Genomic DNA, 19,474 nt, shown 5'->3' with positions numbered 1-19,474 from the left:
GGAACTGGCAGAAGTGATAGCCAAACCGCTCGCCATTATCTATCAGCACCCTTGGTTGACTGGCGAAGACTGAAGACTGGAGGCTTGCCAGCATGACTCCCATCTACAAGAAGGGTTGTAAGGAGGATCCAGGGAGCCAAAGGCCTGTTAGCCTGACCTCAGTGCCAGGGAAGGTTATGGAGCAGACTGTCTTGAGGGAGATCATGCGGCACGTGCGGGACAACCAGGGGATCAGGCCTGGCCAGCATGGGTTCTCAAAGGGCAGGTCCTGCTTGACCAACCTGATTTCTTCTATGATCTAGCGACCCGCCTGGTAGACAAGGGAAAGGCTGTTGATGTGGTCTACCTAGACTTCAGCAAAGCCTTTGACACTGTCTCCCACAGTGCTCTCCTGCAGAAGCCGGCAGCCCGTGGCTTGGACAGGTAGGCTCTTAGCTGGATAAGGAGCTGGCTGGAAGGCCAGGCCCAGAGAGTGGTGGTGAATGGAGCTAAAATCAGCTGGCAACTGGTCACGAACGGTGCTCCTCAGGGGTCAGTGCTGGGGCCTGTTCTCTTCACTATCTTTACTGATGACCTGGATGAGGACATTGAGTGCACCCTCAGTAAGTTTGTGGACGACACCAAGTCAGCTGGGGGTAGCGAGGCCCTGCAGAGGGATCTGGACAGGCTGGACGGCTGGGCTGAAGCCAATAGGATGAGTTCCAACAAGGCCAAATGCTGGGTCCTGCAATTTGGCTGCAACAACCCCAGGCAACGCTACAGGCTTGGGGCAGAGTGGCTGGAAGAATGCATAGAGGAAATAGACCTGGGGGTATTGATTGATGTTTGGCTGAACATGAGCCAGCAGTGTGCCTGGGTGGCCAAGAAGGCCAATGGCATCCTGGCTTGCATCAGGAACGGTGCTGCCAGCAGGAACAGGGCAGTGATTGTCTCCCTGTACTCAGCTCTGGTGAGGCTGCATCTCCAGTACTGTGTCCAGTTTTGGGCCCCTCACTGCAAGAAAGACATCAAGGCCCTGGAGCAGGTTCAAAGAAGGGCAACAAAGCTGGTGAGGAGTCTGGAGCACAGGGCTTATGAGGAGCGGCTGAAGGAGCTGAGATTGTCCAATCTGGAGATGAGGAGGCTCAGGGGAGACCTTATTGCTCTCTATAACTACATGAAGGGAGGTTGTAGTGAGCTGGGGATTGGCCTCTTCTCTCATTTCACTACTGATAGAACTAGACAGAATGGCTTCAAGCTGCACCAGGGGAGATTCAGGCTGGATGTTAGGAAATACTACTTCTCTGAAAGAGTGGTCCGGTGTTGGAACAGGCTGCCAAGGAGGTGACTCCACCATGAGTCACCCATGCTGGAGGAGATGTTCAAGGAACAGTTGGATTTTGCGTGGAGGGACACAATTTAGTGAGTAGTATTGGTGATAGGTGGATGGTTGGACTGGGTGATCCTGAAGGTCTTTTCCAACCTTGGTGATTCTGTGAATAGTTATATCTAAATAGCATATACGTAAATCAGACAGTAAAGAAAATCATTGGGTAGCTGAATATCTGCAAGAGAAATAAAGTAAAAACTGCCATGAAATAAACTACCAGAAAACCTGAACATGGGGAAAACAGCATGCAAAAGCAATAGCAAGCTCTGCAGGAACATGGGCTAGACAAAAATGAGAAAACCAAGCATCCAGATCTGTGAGCACACTGCCACCACATCCTAATTGGAGGGGCAACACACCTCCTTGCTGCACTGACTGCATTGTTCCCAGCCCTGAAAGAAAATGAGATGTAATGCCAGCTCAGGGTCCCAACGTACCCCCAAATCCTTGAATTGGTTGAGAAAGGGTCACGTGCTATCCTGCACCACGCAGGCACAGTACACAGAGAACAAGGATGTAGACAAAGAAAACACCAAGAATGTGTTGGATTTGGCACAGCTGATGTGCCAGCAGTATTTGGACCAGCTAACAGTGAGGGATTCTTGTGTTTCAGTGTCAGTAACGTGTGACTACTGTAAAGCTGCATGAGTTGCAACATTTCTTCAGAAATACCTACCCTCGCTGGGGACCACCATACATCACTCACTGTATTTCTTCTCCAGGACGATCACAAGTTCAAAGCCCTGTGTGGAAGTGTCTGTATAAGCAAGATCAATAGTGTTCTTTTTTAATTTATCAGAAACCTCCAGTTCTACAGTTACTACTTCAGCATATATAGGAGATTAGCAGGATATAAAAGGATCAGCTCCAGCTTGATGTGTTAAGACACCAGAAAAAAAATCAAACAGGAGGACCACTGACTCCAAATGACTTTAGAGTTGGAGATTTAAAGAGAGCAAGTTTCTCACCATAACATCTGCTAAACATATCAATATTTACTCTAAAGCATTACACAGCATTACATCATTCACCTTGTTCCTTAGTTCTTGACATCAAACAGAAACCCAGTCTGCAACAGAATAGACATTATCACCTATAGCGACCATCTAACAGAGGGTTGAAAGATCTCTTGGTTTTCTGGAGTGTGTTCTCAGTGTATTCATCTGCTAATGATTTCATATTACCTAACATTAAGGATTTGCACTTATCATATTGTATTAGCTTTAAAATGGGCAGAATACTGTTTTGATAGGAGGTGTGTGTGCCAGCTGATCTCTTGGCTCTGGCACAAACAAGCCCTTCACCCTTCACCAGCAATGCTTGCTAGCTCTCATTTGGACAGAAGCCCTAGGATTTGAGTAAGGGAAGGTTACTTCCAGCTGGAAAAATCCAGCATCCATTTGCAGTCAGCTCCTACTCTGCACTGGGTCTTATGTGGAATAATTCAGAAGCCAGCTCCCACTGAGAAATCATTTTCATTCCTAAAAAAGCATTTTCTCCTCTATATACTTAACCTTATTAAATACACTATTCCCCCCTATAGTCTTCCAGAGAGGCACAATCTAGCATTACAAGACAAAGAGGACTGCCCATTAAGATACAACTCCTTTAAGTAGTCTGGCAACGCCCCAGGGGACCACTTGCACCAGGGATCACTCTCAGCAGCACCATGGACAGGGCCAAATCAGGTTCGGCTCCCACCTGCACACTCCAACATTGATATCCATCACCACCCCAGCAAGTTTTAGCACTCTCAACATGACTTCTTGCTGACCCCACGTGCTCACAACACAAACTCTTCAGCTTCACATGCTCAGCATATTTCACAAGTTTCAAAAGAGAAAAATGCACATAGTGTAATATCTATGTTTTAGAGGGCACTGTATGAGTCTCAGAAGAGATCCTGAGCAGAGCACACTGCGGTGCACTGAGCAGTGCAGACACATCACCCCATCGCGCACCACTGCGGCTTATGTTGGACAAGGACAGAATATAGGTAACAAATGACAGCATCAACTCAAACAACACCTATTACTCCTTGCTGTCATATTATGACAGCTGCCTCTGGACTTCTTTAGAGCTGCATATGACCCCAATTGAGAAACTCTCCTCAGATGTGTAATTTTATCTGGTAGGCATCCAATCATAGAAATCCTGAAGTACCACAGATCTCTCTCCTATCTGTTTCTATTACATACAGAAGTATAACAGACTTTGTCTGGAGTTCTGGAATACATAACTTGTTGTCCTAAAGAAGAAAAATACTGAAAAATGTAGTTATGCAAGAAGTTGTTTTGGTGACTCAGAGGGGCTGCCACGAAGAACAGACCTCAACTGCTTTCTTTTTAAAACATGCACTTGTAAATTAAGAAGCATTGCAAGATCAGGCATCTGTCCAATTCTTTTTATCATTTACTGTATTATGCTAATGAGGATGCTGTTTCTTTAATTATCATTTGCAGGAAAATTGCATTCAGTCCCTTGATCTTCTTAAAACTATCCCAATGCTTGAATCCCATAGGCTTTTAATCACACTGCTCCAGCATGAAGCTCTGCATTTTAAGAAAAAAAAAAAAAAAAAAAACTTTCTCAAAACTGGTTCACTGAGAAAGTTTAAATTGTTTTATATCATCTGAGCTGTATCTTCACCAATTGGCAGCTTAGGAAGAAGAGCTGAAAGACTCAAATATTAGCTTACACACCCAATGCAGCCTAATGCTGACACCTATTATACTGCCTATTTAACAGACACTAAACACCAGAATTTGTTCAAAGTAGAGGCAAGTGAACTAAAAAATAACAATGTTGTCCTGTGACACTTCACAGTAGAATTCAGTAAATCCTATTAAAAGAGGCACTTACAATACACACTTTATCAACTGCCAGTGTTAACTCTTATGTAAAGTTACCCATACACAACATCCAGATGTATTTGCTATTAAATGGCTTTACCTATATAGTATCACAGTGACTTCTGGTTCTCCTGATGGAGATGCATGTAACAGAAGCCTGGCTAGGTGGTAGCCCAAACCCCTTTTCCATGTGCAAACCTACCCTGTTCTGGCACCTGTACTGTGGTCTATAACAGCCTGAAAGGAGGTTGTGGCAAGGTGAGGTCAGCCTCTTCTGCATAACTAACAATAGAATGAGAGGGAAAAGCCTCAAGTTGCACCAGAAGAGTTTCAAGTTAGATATTAGGAAAGCTTATTCCCCAGAAGAGCAGTCAGGCACTGGAACAGGTGCTCAAAGAGGTGGTTGAGTCACTGTCCCTGGGGGTGGTCAAGAAACATTTAGACATTGTACTGTGGGACAAGATTTAGTGAAGAAATAGTGATAGTATGTAAACAGTTGGACTGGATGATCTCCAAGGTCTTTTCCAACCTTGGTCACTCTATGTACTGAACAAAATATATATCTGAGACAGTGTATCTATTTAGAGCTTAACTGCAGAGTACATTGCATGCTGTGCTCTTATCCTGCAATGAAACTGAAAAACACTGGATTTTCTTAAAGCTAAGATACAAACCATACTAACATCGTGAAGTATTTACAAACTAGTATGCTGACATTTCATTTATCTGTTTTGCCATAAAATTGGCTTATACATGATTAATTATGAAAAATAAGCACAGCATGCTTTTATGCACTTTACTTTGAAATCAAGGTCACACTTTGTTTTGAAATTCAGAAAAACAGTATGAATAATGTAATTATCATATCAGAAGATTCTTTGCAAGTAACTTTATATTTAAACCAGGGACTTATGAAGTTGTTTCTATTGTCACTGCAGATGGACAATTCCTTAGTGCTTCTCAATATCTTTTATTTTGTTTGTCTTATCTGTTATGCTGGAAGTATGCTGTGAAGTAGGATCACTCATAACTAAGCCACAAGACACCAAATAGAAGAACTGTTCTTGCCCCAAAGCATTTACAAGCAGGTTTCTCTTCTGTGGACTGGATCCCATTTGGGATGTCGCACTTACACAATACATGAACAGGGTTGTTACCCTTGGGAATCCGGTAACTTCCCTAATTCATTTGAACACATTCACTAAGCTATTCTACAAATTCTCTGCTGTCGACACTCAGCTGCCCAAGCACCTTCATGCTAAGCACAGTTTAAACAGAGACGCAAATCTTTCTTGTGCAATTGGTTCACATGAGATGGCCCCATTCATCTCTTTGCAGATCCTCACCAGGCAAGGTATGCGACAGCTCAGATAGCAACAGCTCACGCTGACACGTCACTTATTTCAAATAGTGAAAAGCCAATTTCTATAAGCACATTGCTTTAACCTGGTAAATTAATAAAGTTCTGAGAATCAGCCACTAAGATTATACTAGTGTTTCACAAATAAGAGAAAACATGTATAAACTTTTGACCTCAGCTGCTGCCCTTTCCCTCCACTGCCATATGGAGTCAATCCCAAAGCCAACCACAGCACTCTAACTCCATCTCATGAAATTCAGGTCTGCTTTCTCCCACCGTGGCACTGCAGCAACCACAGCCTGCAAAGGTCGCATGGACAAGGAGCTGCACAGTGCACATGTCAGACAAACAAGGGCCTTCCCATGTCATTATGAATTGTCGAAGAATTTGTGACTTGTACACTGCAGCACTGACAACAGAAGGCAGTGCTTTGCCAGTATTGTTGGTATTTGAATAGCTTTTCATCTTTTTAAAGGGCAAACAATACTTGCTTAGAACTGCAATGGCTGGGCTTGTAATTTCAACAGAATTCCCTTATTAAAGTGAAGCTTACATCTATTAAAGGTTAAAATAGTAATAGTAAATTATGGTAAGAACCAATGCTTAAAAAACACCATTGTTATTTAGGAGTAAGTGTACATAAGATAAAGCTATGAACACCACATGTACAGGAAAAGAGGAATCCAGACTGCTGGCAAACCATCAGGTGAGATGAGGACAAGGTCTGCTAGAAATCCAAAGTAAGGTAAGAGAACAGCAAGAGGCATTCCTCAGGCATATATCCTCAAAGTTTGGAAAAAGTACTGCCACACAATTTTATTCCAGCAGGAAATCTGTTGGGAAAAAGCAGTTTACTTGAATGCTACTGGAAAGTCCACAAGTACTCGTGCACATATTAACTCAAGAGGTAGAAGTATCTCCAGATAATGCTATACTGAACTTCTGCTGCATACAGGTGAACCATTCAGCTAGAGATACTTTATAACACACCAAAAATGAGAAGAAAAATAATTGTGCCACAGTCACGAAAGCAAGCTTTCTTGGTTAAAGAACCTGGGCTAATCAGTGTAACACCAGCAGCAAAGAAGCCTTTAAAACAAACCCACAGTGCATAACAGATGGGGAAAAGGGACACTGATAACAACAAATACAAATTGCCATTGCATAAATGCAAGTGATGGAAGAAAAGCAAAAAAATAAAGCTCTGGTAATGTTTGTAGAAGCACCACCCTAAATATAACAAGAATTTAAGTGCATGCCAAGGGAAGAATAGTTCACATAAAAACCTATCCAACAATTCAGGAACAGCAAATGTATTCGACTACTTCTGCTTCATGTTCAGAAAGATGCAGGATGCTACTATATTCACATCCCAGTGACAATGACATACCCTCCATGCTATCAGTAATCGAGAGATGTAAACAGCCACACAATTAAGAACCTGTACATAGCAGCAGAGGGCAGATGCATCGATAACTTCCTTGATGCAATGATTGCTGTTAACAACTGGAAAGGGTTAAAAATGGAAATATTTAAAAAGGTTGAGAGATAACTGAAGCTATGATCAAAACATCAGACTGACATCAGTAGTTAGCAGCATCAGGGAAAGGTTATCACAGGACACAATCAATAAGGCATTGAAAGACAGTAGCACAGTCAACACCAATCAACACAGCTGTATGGAAAATAGGCTTGGGCATGTAAATCCCATCTTTCTACACAGTTACATCATCATTTATAAGGGCAGTGTAGTGTTCCTGATTTCACACTATGCATTAATTTAAACTCATATTACACGAAAATCTGAATTCAAAGATTTACCATCCTTCAACACATCTCATAGTAAATGAGTTTTAAGTGGCTCATGGAATGGAGAATCAGCTTCTGAGAAAACAGATGTCTTTACCAGTCCAGCAGGACAAACAAGGTACAACATTTGGAAGCTGAAGAGAGCTGCAGACTGCTTCCAAGAGCAAGGCTCGTTATTCACTGCAACAATTTACCTGTGACATGGCAGATTTGTTACTACTGACACCCACTACATCAAGAACTTGATCTCTTTCCAGATGATTTGCTGAACAAAGGAAAAAAAAAAATTGAAGGAAGATTCCTGGTATATCTGGCACTCCCTCAACCCACACAGAACGGGTAGAAAGAACAGATATTCATGTGGGTCCCTCTGGCCTTACAATTTCTAAGTCTAGGGAACAATGACCCAGACATTATTAATCTCTCTGGAATTTAATGCAATAAGTGAATCATGTTTAATCCATCTGATACAGTGTAAGATGGCTTCAGTATTTTTATGAGATTTCAATGGTAATCCAGCGTTAAATTACTGGATGACATCAAATATTGTCAAATTGCTTCACTGCATTTTTAGTTATTGCTGAAAGCAGCAAAAACCTATTCTTCTTTGAAGCAGATGTATATTATCAACTATTTGATCCACAACTTCCCAAGCAGAACACTTCAACCTACTCCTTAAGAATCTTTTTTTAATAATGCCATCAGAACAGCATTTTAATGGTGTGTCAGAATACCTCCCATCAGACACAGCTATGAGGGCAATGCACTGCAAGTTCACACAAAGATCACTTGAGCAAGGTTATGCTTTTGTGTAAACTGCATCTTCCCACTCAGAGCTCAAAGATCCACATGAGGAAAGTGAAAAGCACACTGCATCCTACAAATACACATTATTTGATCCAGCCTCTTCAAAAGAGAGGAGCACAGGAGGTAGAAATGGACCAGCAAACTATCCTTCCAGGTTTGCAGGAAGCACTCAAATTATACATAGTCCCCTACATTTCTGGCTCCATTTGATTTCTACTTCTGGCAGCATTTTCTTCTTCAGCAGACAACTGCTTTAGCTACAGGGTTTGTCACAAACTGCATTTCCAACAATCATTACATGAAGCAAACTCATTTCAAGACTCCTAATGTTTGGTTTGTTTTTTTTTTTTGTGCCCATCCAATGGTCTTTAATTTCCAATTGCCTAGCCATAAGGAATCAAAATGTCCAACTGCTTCTTAAACACCTTACTCCGAATATTAGAGACATGTCCTCTTCATCTTTGAGCTGACTGGTAACAAGTACTCCACACCTGATAATAATGACACATACTTAATGAAAAGGAACACTTTAATGAGGCATACTGGAGACAACAACTAATAACTTGCTTTGCTCTTTCTTTGAATTTGATATAGCTTTTTTGTAACTGCCATCCAAGCACTGAAGTGACCTCAGAGCTCAGCTTTTATTCGGTCACAGTGAAGCTCCCTCTGTCTTGGCCAAAGCCAGTGCTGCACCTTGCCTGACTGAGGGTCAGCTGGAAGGGAGTCACAAGGCTTCGGGGTCATTTCCAGCATGTTACTGGGGGGGTACTATGAATTATGGAGCCAATGCCCCCAGCCTCATGGCAAACACTGCCCTACAATTTGCCAGCAAAGCTATCGATTTTTTTTTCCTAGGTATATCATCATTGTTGACCTTCCAGAAACCTCAGCAAGCAACATTATTGCTCACAATGTCCGAGCACAACTTCATGCAATTACAACACGCTTTACAGGATCTATCTCCCAGTCTACAGAAGAATTATACCTTCCCAACTGTTCCAAACATGTGTCCAACTTCAAATATTGTTGTATCTTTAAAAGATTTGATAGTCCGAAAAACACACAAAGAAAGTAACCACGTTTAGTTTAGATATGAAACTAAAATAACACACCATATATTTTTCAGTACTGACTTTACCTATGAAACAATTCAAAATATTAGTAAACCAAAGGTCTGTTTATGTTTTATAATTCCCCCACTGCAAAAGCCTCGTGTTTTGCTTTCAAGTCACCTTTATCTGCACTGTTTATAAAATCGTTGGAGGCTATTTTCTTTTTGTTGGACAGAATAGCACTAATGTAATAAAATCAAAGAAAACTTGCAAAGAGTTCTTTGGTGGCAAACATTTATGAACACATTAGACAAATAAAATCAACACAGAAGATAATCTTACCCAGAATGCTGGAAAAACAAATTTCACTTCCATTGGTGATAGTTTGCCTTAGAAGACAGTCGCAGGGTGGAACCCTCTAAAAAAAAGAACAAAAGGCTCATCAGAATTAGTGTAGATAACAAAGGCAAACACCAAATCTTTTGTAAACACTGCTAAAGATTAAACATCCTGCACTTTTGACTGTGCTCCTGCCTCAATTTCCTGCCATTAACTCCCAGATAGGTTGGTCCATGTTAAAAGTGACTGAAATCAAGCAACCAAGCAACACACCTACTTCAAAAAATGGGGAAGAGAATACAGAACTTTGAAACAAACTCTGCATTTTCTGTTCTTCTTCCTCTGAAAGAGCTTTACAGAAAATCAGTGCTCTTACATCAAATTTCAGTACTCAAGCTGAAGGGGGAAATACAGATTTAGCCTAGTGAGGTTTTGATGTATTCACAGAGATCGTTGCTTTTAAGGGGTTCTGCACTATTTGGCACATGATGAAATAAGGGTGATGCTTTGCTGTCCATGGAAATTAAGCTGAGTTTGTTTCCCATTATATCACCCAGAAAGAGTAGAAAGGGAAAGAGGGGAAACAAAGGTGAGGAAGATCCAGAAGCTACACAGAAGGAGCTGCTCTCAGAAGTCAAGAGAAAATTGCCAGAGTGGTAATTATGCTATCAAAGATGACAGGCTAAGCCTGAGAAGGAAACAGACAGTCCTTAGCCCAGGATACCCACTTTCACAAGGGGTAAAAGGTGCCCAAGTCAAGCTAAAAGAATCAAAGATGAAACTAGGAGAGGAACTTCCAAGCCCACAGATGAGACCACAAGACAGAACAGCTGGAAACGCTTTTTTTTTCTTTTAATAAAAAAGTGATATGTATTTGTGTTATGAGAGAAAAAAGGCAGGAGAGATTATAGAGTGAAGACAAACACAAAGAGAGGGATGTGAACTCCACCAAACAAGCAGAGTAACTGAAGAAAAGATCAATATGACTGGAAAAGAAGGAAAGAGGAAGGAGAACGTAGGAAAAAAAGGGAAGTCACTTGGCAGTTTTTTCCCTTGAGGTGAAGATTAAGTGAAAAAAAAAATTGAATGAAAACCTAGGAGATACTAGAAGATGAAGATGGGATGTTAAGAAAGGTTTAATAAAATAGTAGTCTTTAAATATTTGATTCGCATGCAATTCCTAGTTACCATTCTTGATTCATTTCACTTCAGTGTGGTAAAATCCCTAATCCAAAGGAACCCAAAGCAAAACTTGCACTAGTTACAGTGGAATTTATACTTCAGGGATGAATTCTAAGTATGTTCTATTTCCCTCCCACCCTCCTTACCCCAGCAAGACAGCTTTGCTTCTCTTCAAATAACTCAGCTAAGTTGCACATTCAGCCTCATTAGCTGCCATCCCCATCTCCCTGCAGTTTTAATTAGATAGGTCTCTTTGTGCACAGTTACCTTGATTCTTCCCCTAAACAATCCCACAACATTTTTCTATGTTCTATCATTCTTAACATGCTCCTAATTACAGCAGAGGCAGTCAGCACTGTCAGAACACAGCTCTCCCATGGAGAAGCCAGCACATGCACCCCTTGAACAAGGCTCGGGGTCACACTGTAAGAAGGACAAACTATTAGAACGCATCCAAAGACGGGCTGCGAAGATGCAAAAGGGTCAGAAGGGCAAGGTGTGTGAGAAGCAGCTGAGGCCCCTGTTGTGCTCAGCCCAGAGCAGGGCAGGCTGAGGGGAGGCCTGATGGCGGCTGCAGCTCCTCACAGGGAGTGGAGGGCAGCGCTGAGCTCTGCTCTGTGTGACAGCGACAGGGAACGGCATGGAGCTGCGTCAGGGGAGGGCGGCTGGGGGTGAGGGAAAGGGTCTGCGCCAGAGGGCGGTGGGCATGGAACAGCTGCCCAGGGCTGTGGGCACGGCCTTGAGGTGCTGGAGCTCAGGGAGCGTTTGGACTGCGCTCCCCAACATACATATTGGATTTGGGGTGGCCCTGTGTGGATCCAGGGGTTGGACTTAATGATCCTTGTGGGTCCCTTTGAACTCAATATTCTGTGATTGGGAAAAATCCCAAGCATATCTGCTTCTAGCTGAAAATGCAGTTAAAAGCTGATGTTTCAGAAGATACGAAGGAAGCAGTGAGAATGCACTCTGCTGACAAATGGAAAGACAGAACCTTAAGAGCTCGATTTCTGCTTCAGCCCCTGCTCACACTCCATTAGCATAAACAAAACCTGCAACCCCAGCAGGCATCTGGGGGAACCCTCAGAGCAGAGGGCCACTGCTCCTGGCCTCCCCAGGAGCTCAGTGCTGCTGTCAGCCACTCCTGGCTGCCCAGGGTCAGCACAGATCACAGCTGTGGGGATTTATGTAAGAGACACATCGCTCACAGCTCTTCTCAAATCCCAAAGACATTGCTGTTATGTAATGAGAACAATCAAGCCGGGCAGCTTTTCAGAGATTTGATACTCCAACTGCTGAGCAGCTAAAAATGAACGCTCTGAGTTTGACAGGCACGGCGTTGTTTCCGCTCAAATCAGGTTAGCCTTAATGCTACTGCAGCTCAGTGCCAGTGACTCATCTCCCTCCTCGCCCAAGGCAGAGCTCCAGAAAGGTGAAATAGAGCAACATCTGCCCACCTTCCACCAGGTCCTCAGTGGAGGGCAGAGCTCAATAACTTGTGACCTGAGCTTCAGGGCTTTCACTTCAACACCTGTGTCTGGCTGGCTCTGACACTAAAGGATGACTCACACAAAGGCAATGGACCTGGGCTTCATTGCACTGACCGGATGGTGACTGAGAGCCTCTCAAATGCCTGGGTTTTGATCAACAAAAATACAAGCACATCTGGCAGTCATCTTAAGTTATTACAATAAATTCCAATAGTAATGCACACAAATTCACATTATGTAACCATGCATCTATATCATGCTATTTAAGAAAACATGTTCATTAGCAAGATTCACCGTTTCCACCCCATCTGTAAGCCACTCAGTGCTCTTCATACATGTTGCATCACTATCAGGCACAGGTTCATGCAGCTTCTTCAAGAAGTCCTAGTTGGTAATTTGAGGAAGTTGCTGCCATGCAAGATTAGCACTTCAAGTCTCATTTTTCCTGGGGAGACCTAAGAGCAGTCTTTCAATATCTAAAGGGGGGGTTTCTAGAAGGAATGGGGCAGACCCTTCAGCAGGGTCTGTGGTGACAGGGCAAAAGAAAATGATTTAAAACCAGAAGAGGGGAGATCTAGACTGGATTTTTATTTATTTATTTCACAGTCAGGGTGGTGATGCACTGGCACAGGTTGCCTAGAGAGGCACTCCTCTATCCTATCACACCAACAGCTAAGCAACCTTTCATCATACCGGCATGAGGAGAACCTCAGATCCCAGTGGACTGGTACACAAGAACACATGCAATGAGAGCACAGCTCTGCTGAGCACACTGAAGTGCAATTTACTCATGAATGTCTTCTGTGAGCCCAGCATCCTACCAAGTTCCCCTGTGCACAGCACATCATGACTCCTTCTAGCATTCTGGCATGAACAAATTACATCAGACTTTGAAACATTTAATACAAAGTCTTATTTTCCCATCAATCTAATTCTTGTTCAATACCAAGAATGTACCCTGCAGCACAGAATTATACTGCTTAGGAGTTACTCAGTCCCTCTGAATTTTTCCAGTAATATAAGCTTGGGAATTATTACGAGGATTACTTTGGAGCGACAAATCTCAGGTGGCTCAAAGGGATGTGTTCCAGGTTCCCCATGTAAAATTTGGCAGAGACAATGCATGCCAGAGGGAGCACTGCTGGAGCATCTTTGTTCAAGCTATCCTTGCTTGCCAGAGTGCTCTTCTGCAACCTTAGTGCTTTGCCATAACTCACAACAGCCCGCAGGGATAATAAACACAGAAGCCAACTCATTTAAAATGAGCCATCAAACAGTTAAAATTCAAAAAGTGAAACTTAATAGAAAACTAATTAGCCCAGCATGTGCTTTGGATGCTTTTGTTTACTTTTTAACTATGATTTCAAGAGGAAGTTACTCTCCTGTAAGTGTTTGGTGATTGCATCCATGAAGTGAAACTCGCAGCTGTGCAAAGGAACAGCACAAGTAATGCCTTTCTTCCAGCTCTGCATCCCATGCAAGAGTTGTTCCAAAGAAGTTTGTCTCTGGGCAGAACAGCCTGAAAGCTCACATAAGTAGCAGCAGCCTAAGCTATCTTCTTATAAATTGAGGGGTCACAATTGCACGCTGAGAGGGGAATCCAAGGAATTGTCAGCTGATGCTTTTGCTGGTTTTAAGGATTGCATAAAAATCACTGATCAGTAAGTGATGCCACAAATAGCAAAGCCTGGGAACTGCTGCTGCACCAGATGCTTCTGAGGATTAACTCATTTGCAGAGTTCAGATGTGGGTATCTCCACTGGAATAAAATGTTTCTCCATCCACACCCCCTGAACAGCCAGCAGACTACTCCTGATATCTGGAGAGGAAGCTAAGGCAGTCTTAAACTCAATGAAGTTACACAGGATACACCTTGTATCTGCCTATCCCCCAGCCAGGGCACTACAGAGGCCACTTTCTGTACTGCAAAACACCTTTAGACTCAGCCCACAAGAGCAGCCATAGTTTTTCCTTCACCAAAAAGAGTTTCATGCCATGTGACGACTCACACAGGAGCTGTGAATCTGGGTGCTCAACTAGCAGCTTTATAGCCACCTAACTGAATAAACAGTTCATTAAAGAAAATACCGATGTGACTGCTTAAAGCCTTTCACATACACTCCTTTGCACTCAAGGACTCTTCTCCAGGAGTCAAATATTTTTCAGGTCTACCTTCCAGCTGCAAAATGGTAACCTGGTTCTGTATCACAGTGAACTAAGACAGGACAGATCTTTAATTGCTCCTCACTGGGAAACCCAGAAAAGCTGACAATACCCATGGAGTGGCAACCGACAGAACACGTAGTCTTCTGGAGTGCAATGCTTCAAAGGCACACTGAGCAACAGCAGGATTGCATTGGAATAAGTTGCATGAAAATTCCCCAGAATTACTTTCCTGAAGATACACCACTCTGACAGGGCTGTATTTTCAATACCAAACTCAGTACTAAAGCATTACACAACAAGCTCCATTGCTTGCTGCTTTCAGCTACGTATGACTTCAGTACTGAGCATTCTGCACTCAGTTAACATTGCACTTTAGCAAGAACAGAATAACTATAAATAACAAGCTAAAACAATCCTTCTGTTGGGAAAGCACTTGCACAATGTGCTTCAGTAGTCTTTTTAGCAAACCTCAGCATCCAGCTGGCGGCACAGGGGGAGGCATCCTCTTGCACTGCTTGCTGCTGGCCTTTCACCGTATTACTGAGATATTCATCGTTATGCCTTGATATTTTTCTCTTCCAGAGTGCTCAATCAACTACTAAACCAACCATAACATACAAGTCTCTACTGTATTGTGCTTCACTTCTACCACTGTATGACTCTCACAGAGCACATTATTTGGAGCCTGCAATTCAGTGTGCAGTTCTGTTCTCACTGGGTGCTGAATCCCCTGCCCTGCCTCAGATGTGCTGCTGTGCTTCACAGATGTGGAGAACTGCAAGTCTGCAATAGATGTGCTGCTAGCTCTTCTCTCCAGTACCTTGCTAAATATACAGCATTGCTTACTACATCCTAGTATAGTCTGCATAGAAATACACACTGTGGAGATGTAGGACAGAAGTTTTAAGCCACCTTCTTAATAGGTCACTATCACAACAGACAGCACCTTACCTTTACCTTCATCATAGAAGCTTTGCTGAAAATGTAAATTGTGGGGTTTTTTTCCCCCCTATTCGAGCAAGCTTTTACCTGCTATTTGCTACATCAGTAGCCAAATAACTACTCCCATCCCTAAAGAAAGAAATGAAGCAAGACCTAGTTTCATATCAGGAACTACTTCAAAATTAGCCCCACATATACAGCCTTGCAGAGCTTTACTCAGCACTCCCAGTCCCAGGTAATGATTTCCAGTGTCACAGTGCATTGCTCTAAGGATCACCTACAAAATCCTCCTTTTGTATGTGAAGACATGACTCTATTCTGCTGATAAATAAAGCAAAAGAGTGAGAAGTTAATCCTCATCTTTGTACACGCAGCTCACTGCAACCACTCTCCCACAGCACAGGCTGTGCTGCTCCCCACGGCAGATTGCAGAGATGGAAAGAGACGAGCAGTCGGGTATATTTAATTGCATTGGAAAACAGGAGACTGGCTGAGAGTTTGTGTAGCAGGAGATGCTGAAGAGCCCACACTCCTGCTTCAAACTGAGGGCAAGGAACAATAAAACCCACAGCCTCTACACAACATAAAGAGCACAAAACAATTCCTGTATGAAATCATGCAAATCAGAACAAGGCACTTATGCATCATGTCACCTCCAGTTCAGCTGCTACCAAATGCCTTCTCAGCATAGCCATCCAGTGCAAAGTTATACCCTGGACGCCAACACTTGACATTTAATTACTTTGCTGCTGATACTTGAATATCGGTAAATATTTCTAATGCTTCACTTGCTGGATCTTCGGAGTTTAACGCAGTGATAATGCCAGGGCTCTGCTGGGTTGCCCTCTCCACACCCAGAGCACTGGAGGACAGCAGGTCCCTCCCGGAGGTGCTGCGGGCTGCCCCGAGGCAGGGCACTGAGAGCAGCACTGCCTTCGGGGGCCCCACAGGGACCGGGAGGAGAGGCAGGAAGCAGCAAAGGGGAAGAGAAGCAGCAAAGAGCAGTGAAAGGTAATAAGAGCAGCCCGAGCAGGTGGCAGCTACCAGCCCAGGTCAGCTTTTCAAGTGGAAGTGTTCATGCGAGCAGGGACACCCGGACCCACCGCGTTGAGCTTTAAAGATTTACCTTCCCCTTCTCACCGAAGGGAAACACAAGCTTGCAACTGACAGAGGCTGTTTCGTTACCCTGCACCATAATTAAGATGAAGGAGATGCTGTTTAACGCCCCGGAAGGGTGGCAGCACCCACAGCTCCAGCAGCACACAGCAGCGCGTCTCCAGAACGCGACCCTTGGCTGGGCTCCCGGGACCGTGCTACGCGGGACCCCGGCACCACGCAGCGACACGGTGCTTCAGCGCGGCCAGCGACGCCCGGAGCCCTCTTTTAGGAGCACCCTCCAAACTTTGGGCCGAGAAGATGTGACAACGCACATTACCGGCCTCAGCAAGCAGCGCTCACTCACTCTGCTGTTCCACCACCCGCACTGCCGCCTCCACCATCTCCAACATTCGATCCGCATCTCCCAGAGCTTTTTATGGGCTCCCCGGCCGCGCGCCGCCACCGGCCCCACGCGATGCATGGAGCGGACACCCCGCGCACAGCTCACCTGCCTCCCGCCGCCGCTACCGCCTCCTCCCGCCGGCAGGACGGAGCGTTGCGGCTAGCCGGTTATATAGCGGCGGGGGCGCAGCCGCTCAGCTGAGCCGCTCCGAGTCGAACCGCAGCGCCCCCTGCTGCCCGCACCCCGCAACACCGCCCTAGGCCTCCCCGCGGGGCTCCGCGTCCCACCGAGGATAAGGGGCAAAGGCCGTAGTGCCACACGGCCCTTCCCCTGCCCGGGACCCGCTGGGGATACCTAGAGAAAATACAGAGGGGTGGCACGTACCTGAGAGACCGGGAGGCCTGGGCACAAATGCCTGTGGTCTGCACCCCAAATCAAACCCAGCTTTCTGGCATCTGCAACTCCCAGAGCGCCACAGTAAAACTTCTGTACCCGCTGCCACTCTGATGTTGCAGTCTCATATGGCACAGCAGTCATGTCAATTCTGAACAGTAACAGTCTTGGGAATCTGGAGGGGTCCCAGTTGGCTGGGAGCTGGCAAACACTGTCAAATTTTCAGGAAGGGCAGGAAAGTAGACCCTGGTAATTACATGCCTGTCAGTTTCACTTCAGTGCCTGGTAAAATTAAGGAGAAAATTGTGCTGGGAGTTACTGAAAAGCATCATAGGGACCATGTGGTCATTGGGCACAGGCAACGCAGGTTCGGCAGGGGAAGGTTCCAGTTAACTAACTTAATTTCCTTTCATGACAAGGTCACCCAATTAGCTGACCAAGGGAAGCCAGCTGATGCTATCTGTCTGGATTTCAGTAAAGATTTCAATACTGTTTCTCACAGGATCCTCCTGGACAAAATGGACAGTGTACAGCTAGGTAAAAACATTGTGCGATGGACCAACAATTGGCTGACGGGTCAGGCCCAAAGGGTTATAGTAAATAAACGGAATATGAAGGACATGAAGCTATAGAGAATGTCCAGAGGAGGGCTACAAAGATGGATGAAGCTCTGGAGGGGAAGGTGTGTGAGAAGCAGCTGAGGCCCCTGTTGTGCTCAGCCCAGAGCAGGGCAGGCTGAGGGGAGGCCTGATGGCGGCCGCAGCTCCTCACAGGGAGCGGAGGGGCAGTGCTGAGCTCTGCTCTGTGTGACAGCGACAGGGAACGGCATGGAGCTGCGTCAGGGGAGGGCGGCTGGGGGTGAGGGAAAGGGGCTGCGCCAGAGGGTGGTGGGCATGGAACAGCTGCCCAGGGCTGTGGGCACGGCCTTGAGGTGCTGGAGCTCAGGGAGCGTTTGGACGGCACTCTCAGGCATTGGGATTGGATTTGGGGTGGTGCTGTGTGGAGACAGAGTTGGACTCGGTCATCCTTGTGGGTCCCTTCCAACTCAGGATATTCTACGATTCTATGATATATACTTATTTCCAGGAATGCAGTAACTTCCATATTTCTGCCTGTGCTCAGACACACTGTGCTTGCATCTGTCTGCAGTCTGAAGTGCCAAGCACCATCCCTGTGGCACCATCAGTCTCTTGTCCTTAAAGGACCTTCCTTTAAGGCTTCTCTTCCCTGCTGAAAAAGGAGATGTTCCCCTATTCCACACCACCATCACACCAGACTGAATGACAAGTACAAGTGAAAAAGACAAGAGAGACCTGGTGATGTGCTGGAAGCATCCCTCCAGACAGTACCCAAGGGCTCTGACAAGACTAACATTAGCATGTTTGTCTGTGATGGTTTGAGTACAGAGAGGTCTCACTGCTGCTGTTTCCCTCATTTTCTTCAGCTGAGCAGATGCCTTGTTGCTCCCTTTGCGCTGCCCTCCGCTGTACTGGGACTCAGGGACATCAGCCCCTCTGAGTCCCCAGTACCACAGTTACTGATTTGCAGAGAGCTTTGATGCTTCTTGTCATGTCCAAAGTGATCACCGAGCCCCTTGGTGATGGGGCTTACAGGGAATATAGGTGTAGGAATGTAGGCTCTTAAATGAGGGCTTGGAAGGGCCCACTGGCCATATTAAGACAGCACAATAACTGAGAAAGCCCGAATTCACACACTGTATTAATCAAACTTGCAAGACCTATTCTATGGAAAAATAAATCCACACTGGCATTGAGTTTCTCCATTCAATGTTTGTTTCAGCAAACAATTATCACGCCTTGACTTCTGATTGAACTCTCAAAGATAATTCATGTTATTATCTCGCCAAATTAAAAGCTACTTAGCTGCAAAACAGGGGCTCCACTTCAGTTCTGGATTCCATGTAGAGGTGAAATTATCTGTGGTAGATAATTCACATGAGCGCATTTTTCATGAACATCCAGAAGAGAGATCAGCAGCCTGTACAAATGAGCAGTGAAATATTTCATGACTCCAGCAAACAACAAAATGTTGCGAAAGAAAGTGATGAGAAGCTGAAGCAGCAGTGACTTCAAGAAACGTGGGCCGAGAGCTTCCAGCGCAGTTTCAAGCTGAAACAACTGCTGCCAGGGTTTGGAAACACGCTGCTGCAGCTGCAGAGAGGTGGCAGGAGAGCCTCACGCATAAATCTGGA

At 44.8% G+C, this 19,474-nt stretch overlaps 1 protein-coding gene across 2 annotated transcripts in view; it reads right to left on the bottom strand.

The window, feature by feature from the left end:
- The window catches only part of MTUS2 (microtubule associated scaffold protein 2), a 264,670-nt gene extending 247,663 nt beyond the window's left edge, over positions 1–17,007 (bottom strand). For both annotated transcript variants that reach the window (XM_042867277.1, XM_042867276.1), the window contains exons 1-2: positions 16,975–17,007; positions 9,595–9,670 (exon numbers count right to left, since the gene is read on the bottom strand). The gene's annotated coding sequence lies outside the window, so the exon portion shown is untranslated. The remainder of the gene's footprint in view (positions 1–9,594; positions 9,671–16,974) is intronic.
- Positions 17,008–19,474: the final 2,467 nt, after the last annotated feature.

This window comes from Lagopus leucura, unplaced genomic scaffold (genome assembly GCF_019238085.1).
Source record: "Lagopus leucura isolate 7727_CA_CO unplaced genomic scaffold, USGS_WTPT01 Super-Scaffold_100001, whole genome shotgun sequence".
In the NCBI taxonomy this organism is placed as follows: Eukaryota; Metazoa; Chordata; class Aves; order Galliformes; family Phasianidae; genus Lagopus; species Lagopus leucura.
This window is presented reverse-complemented; position numbering and strand designations above follow the sequence as displayed.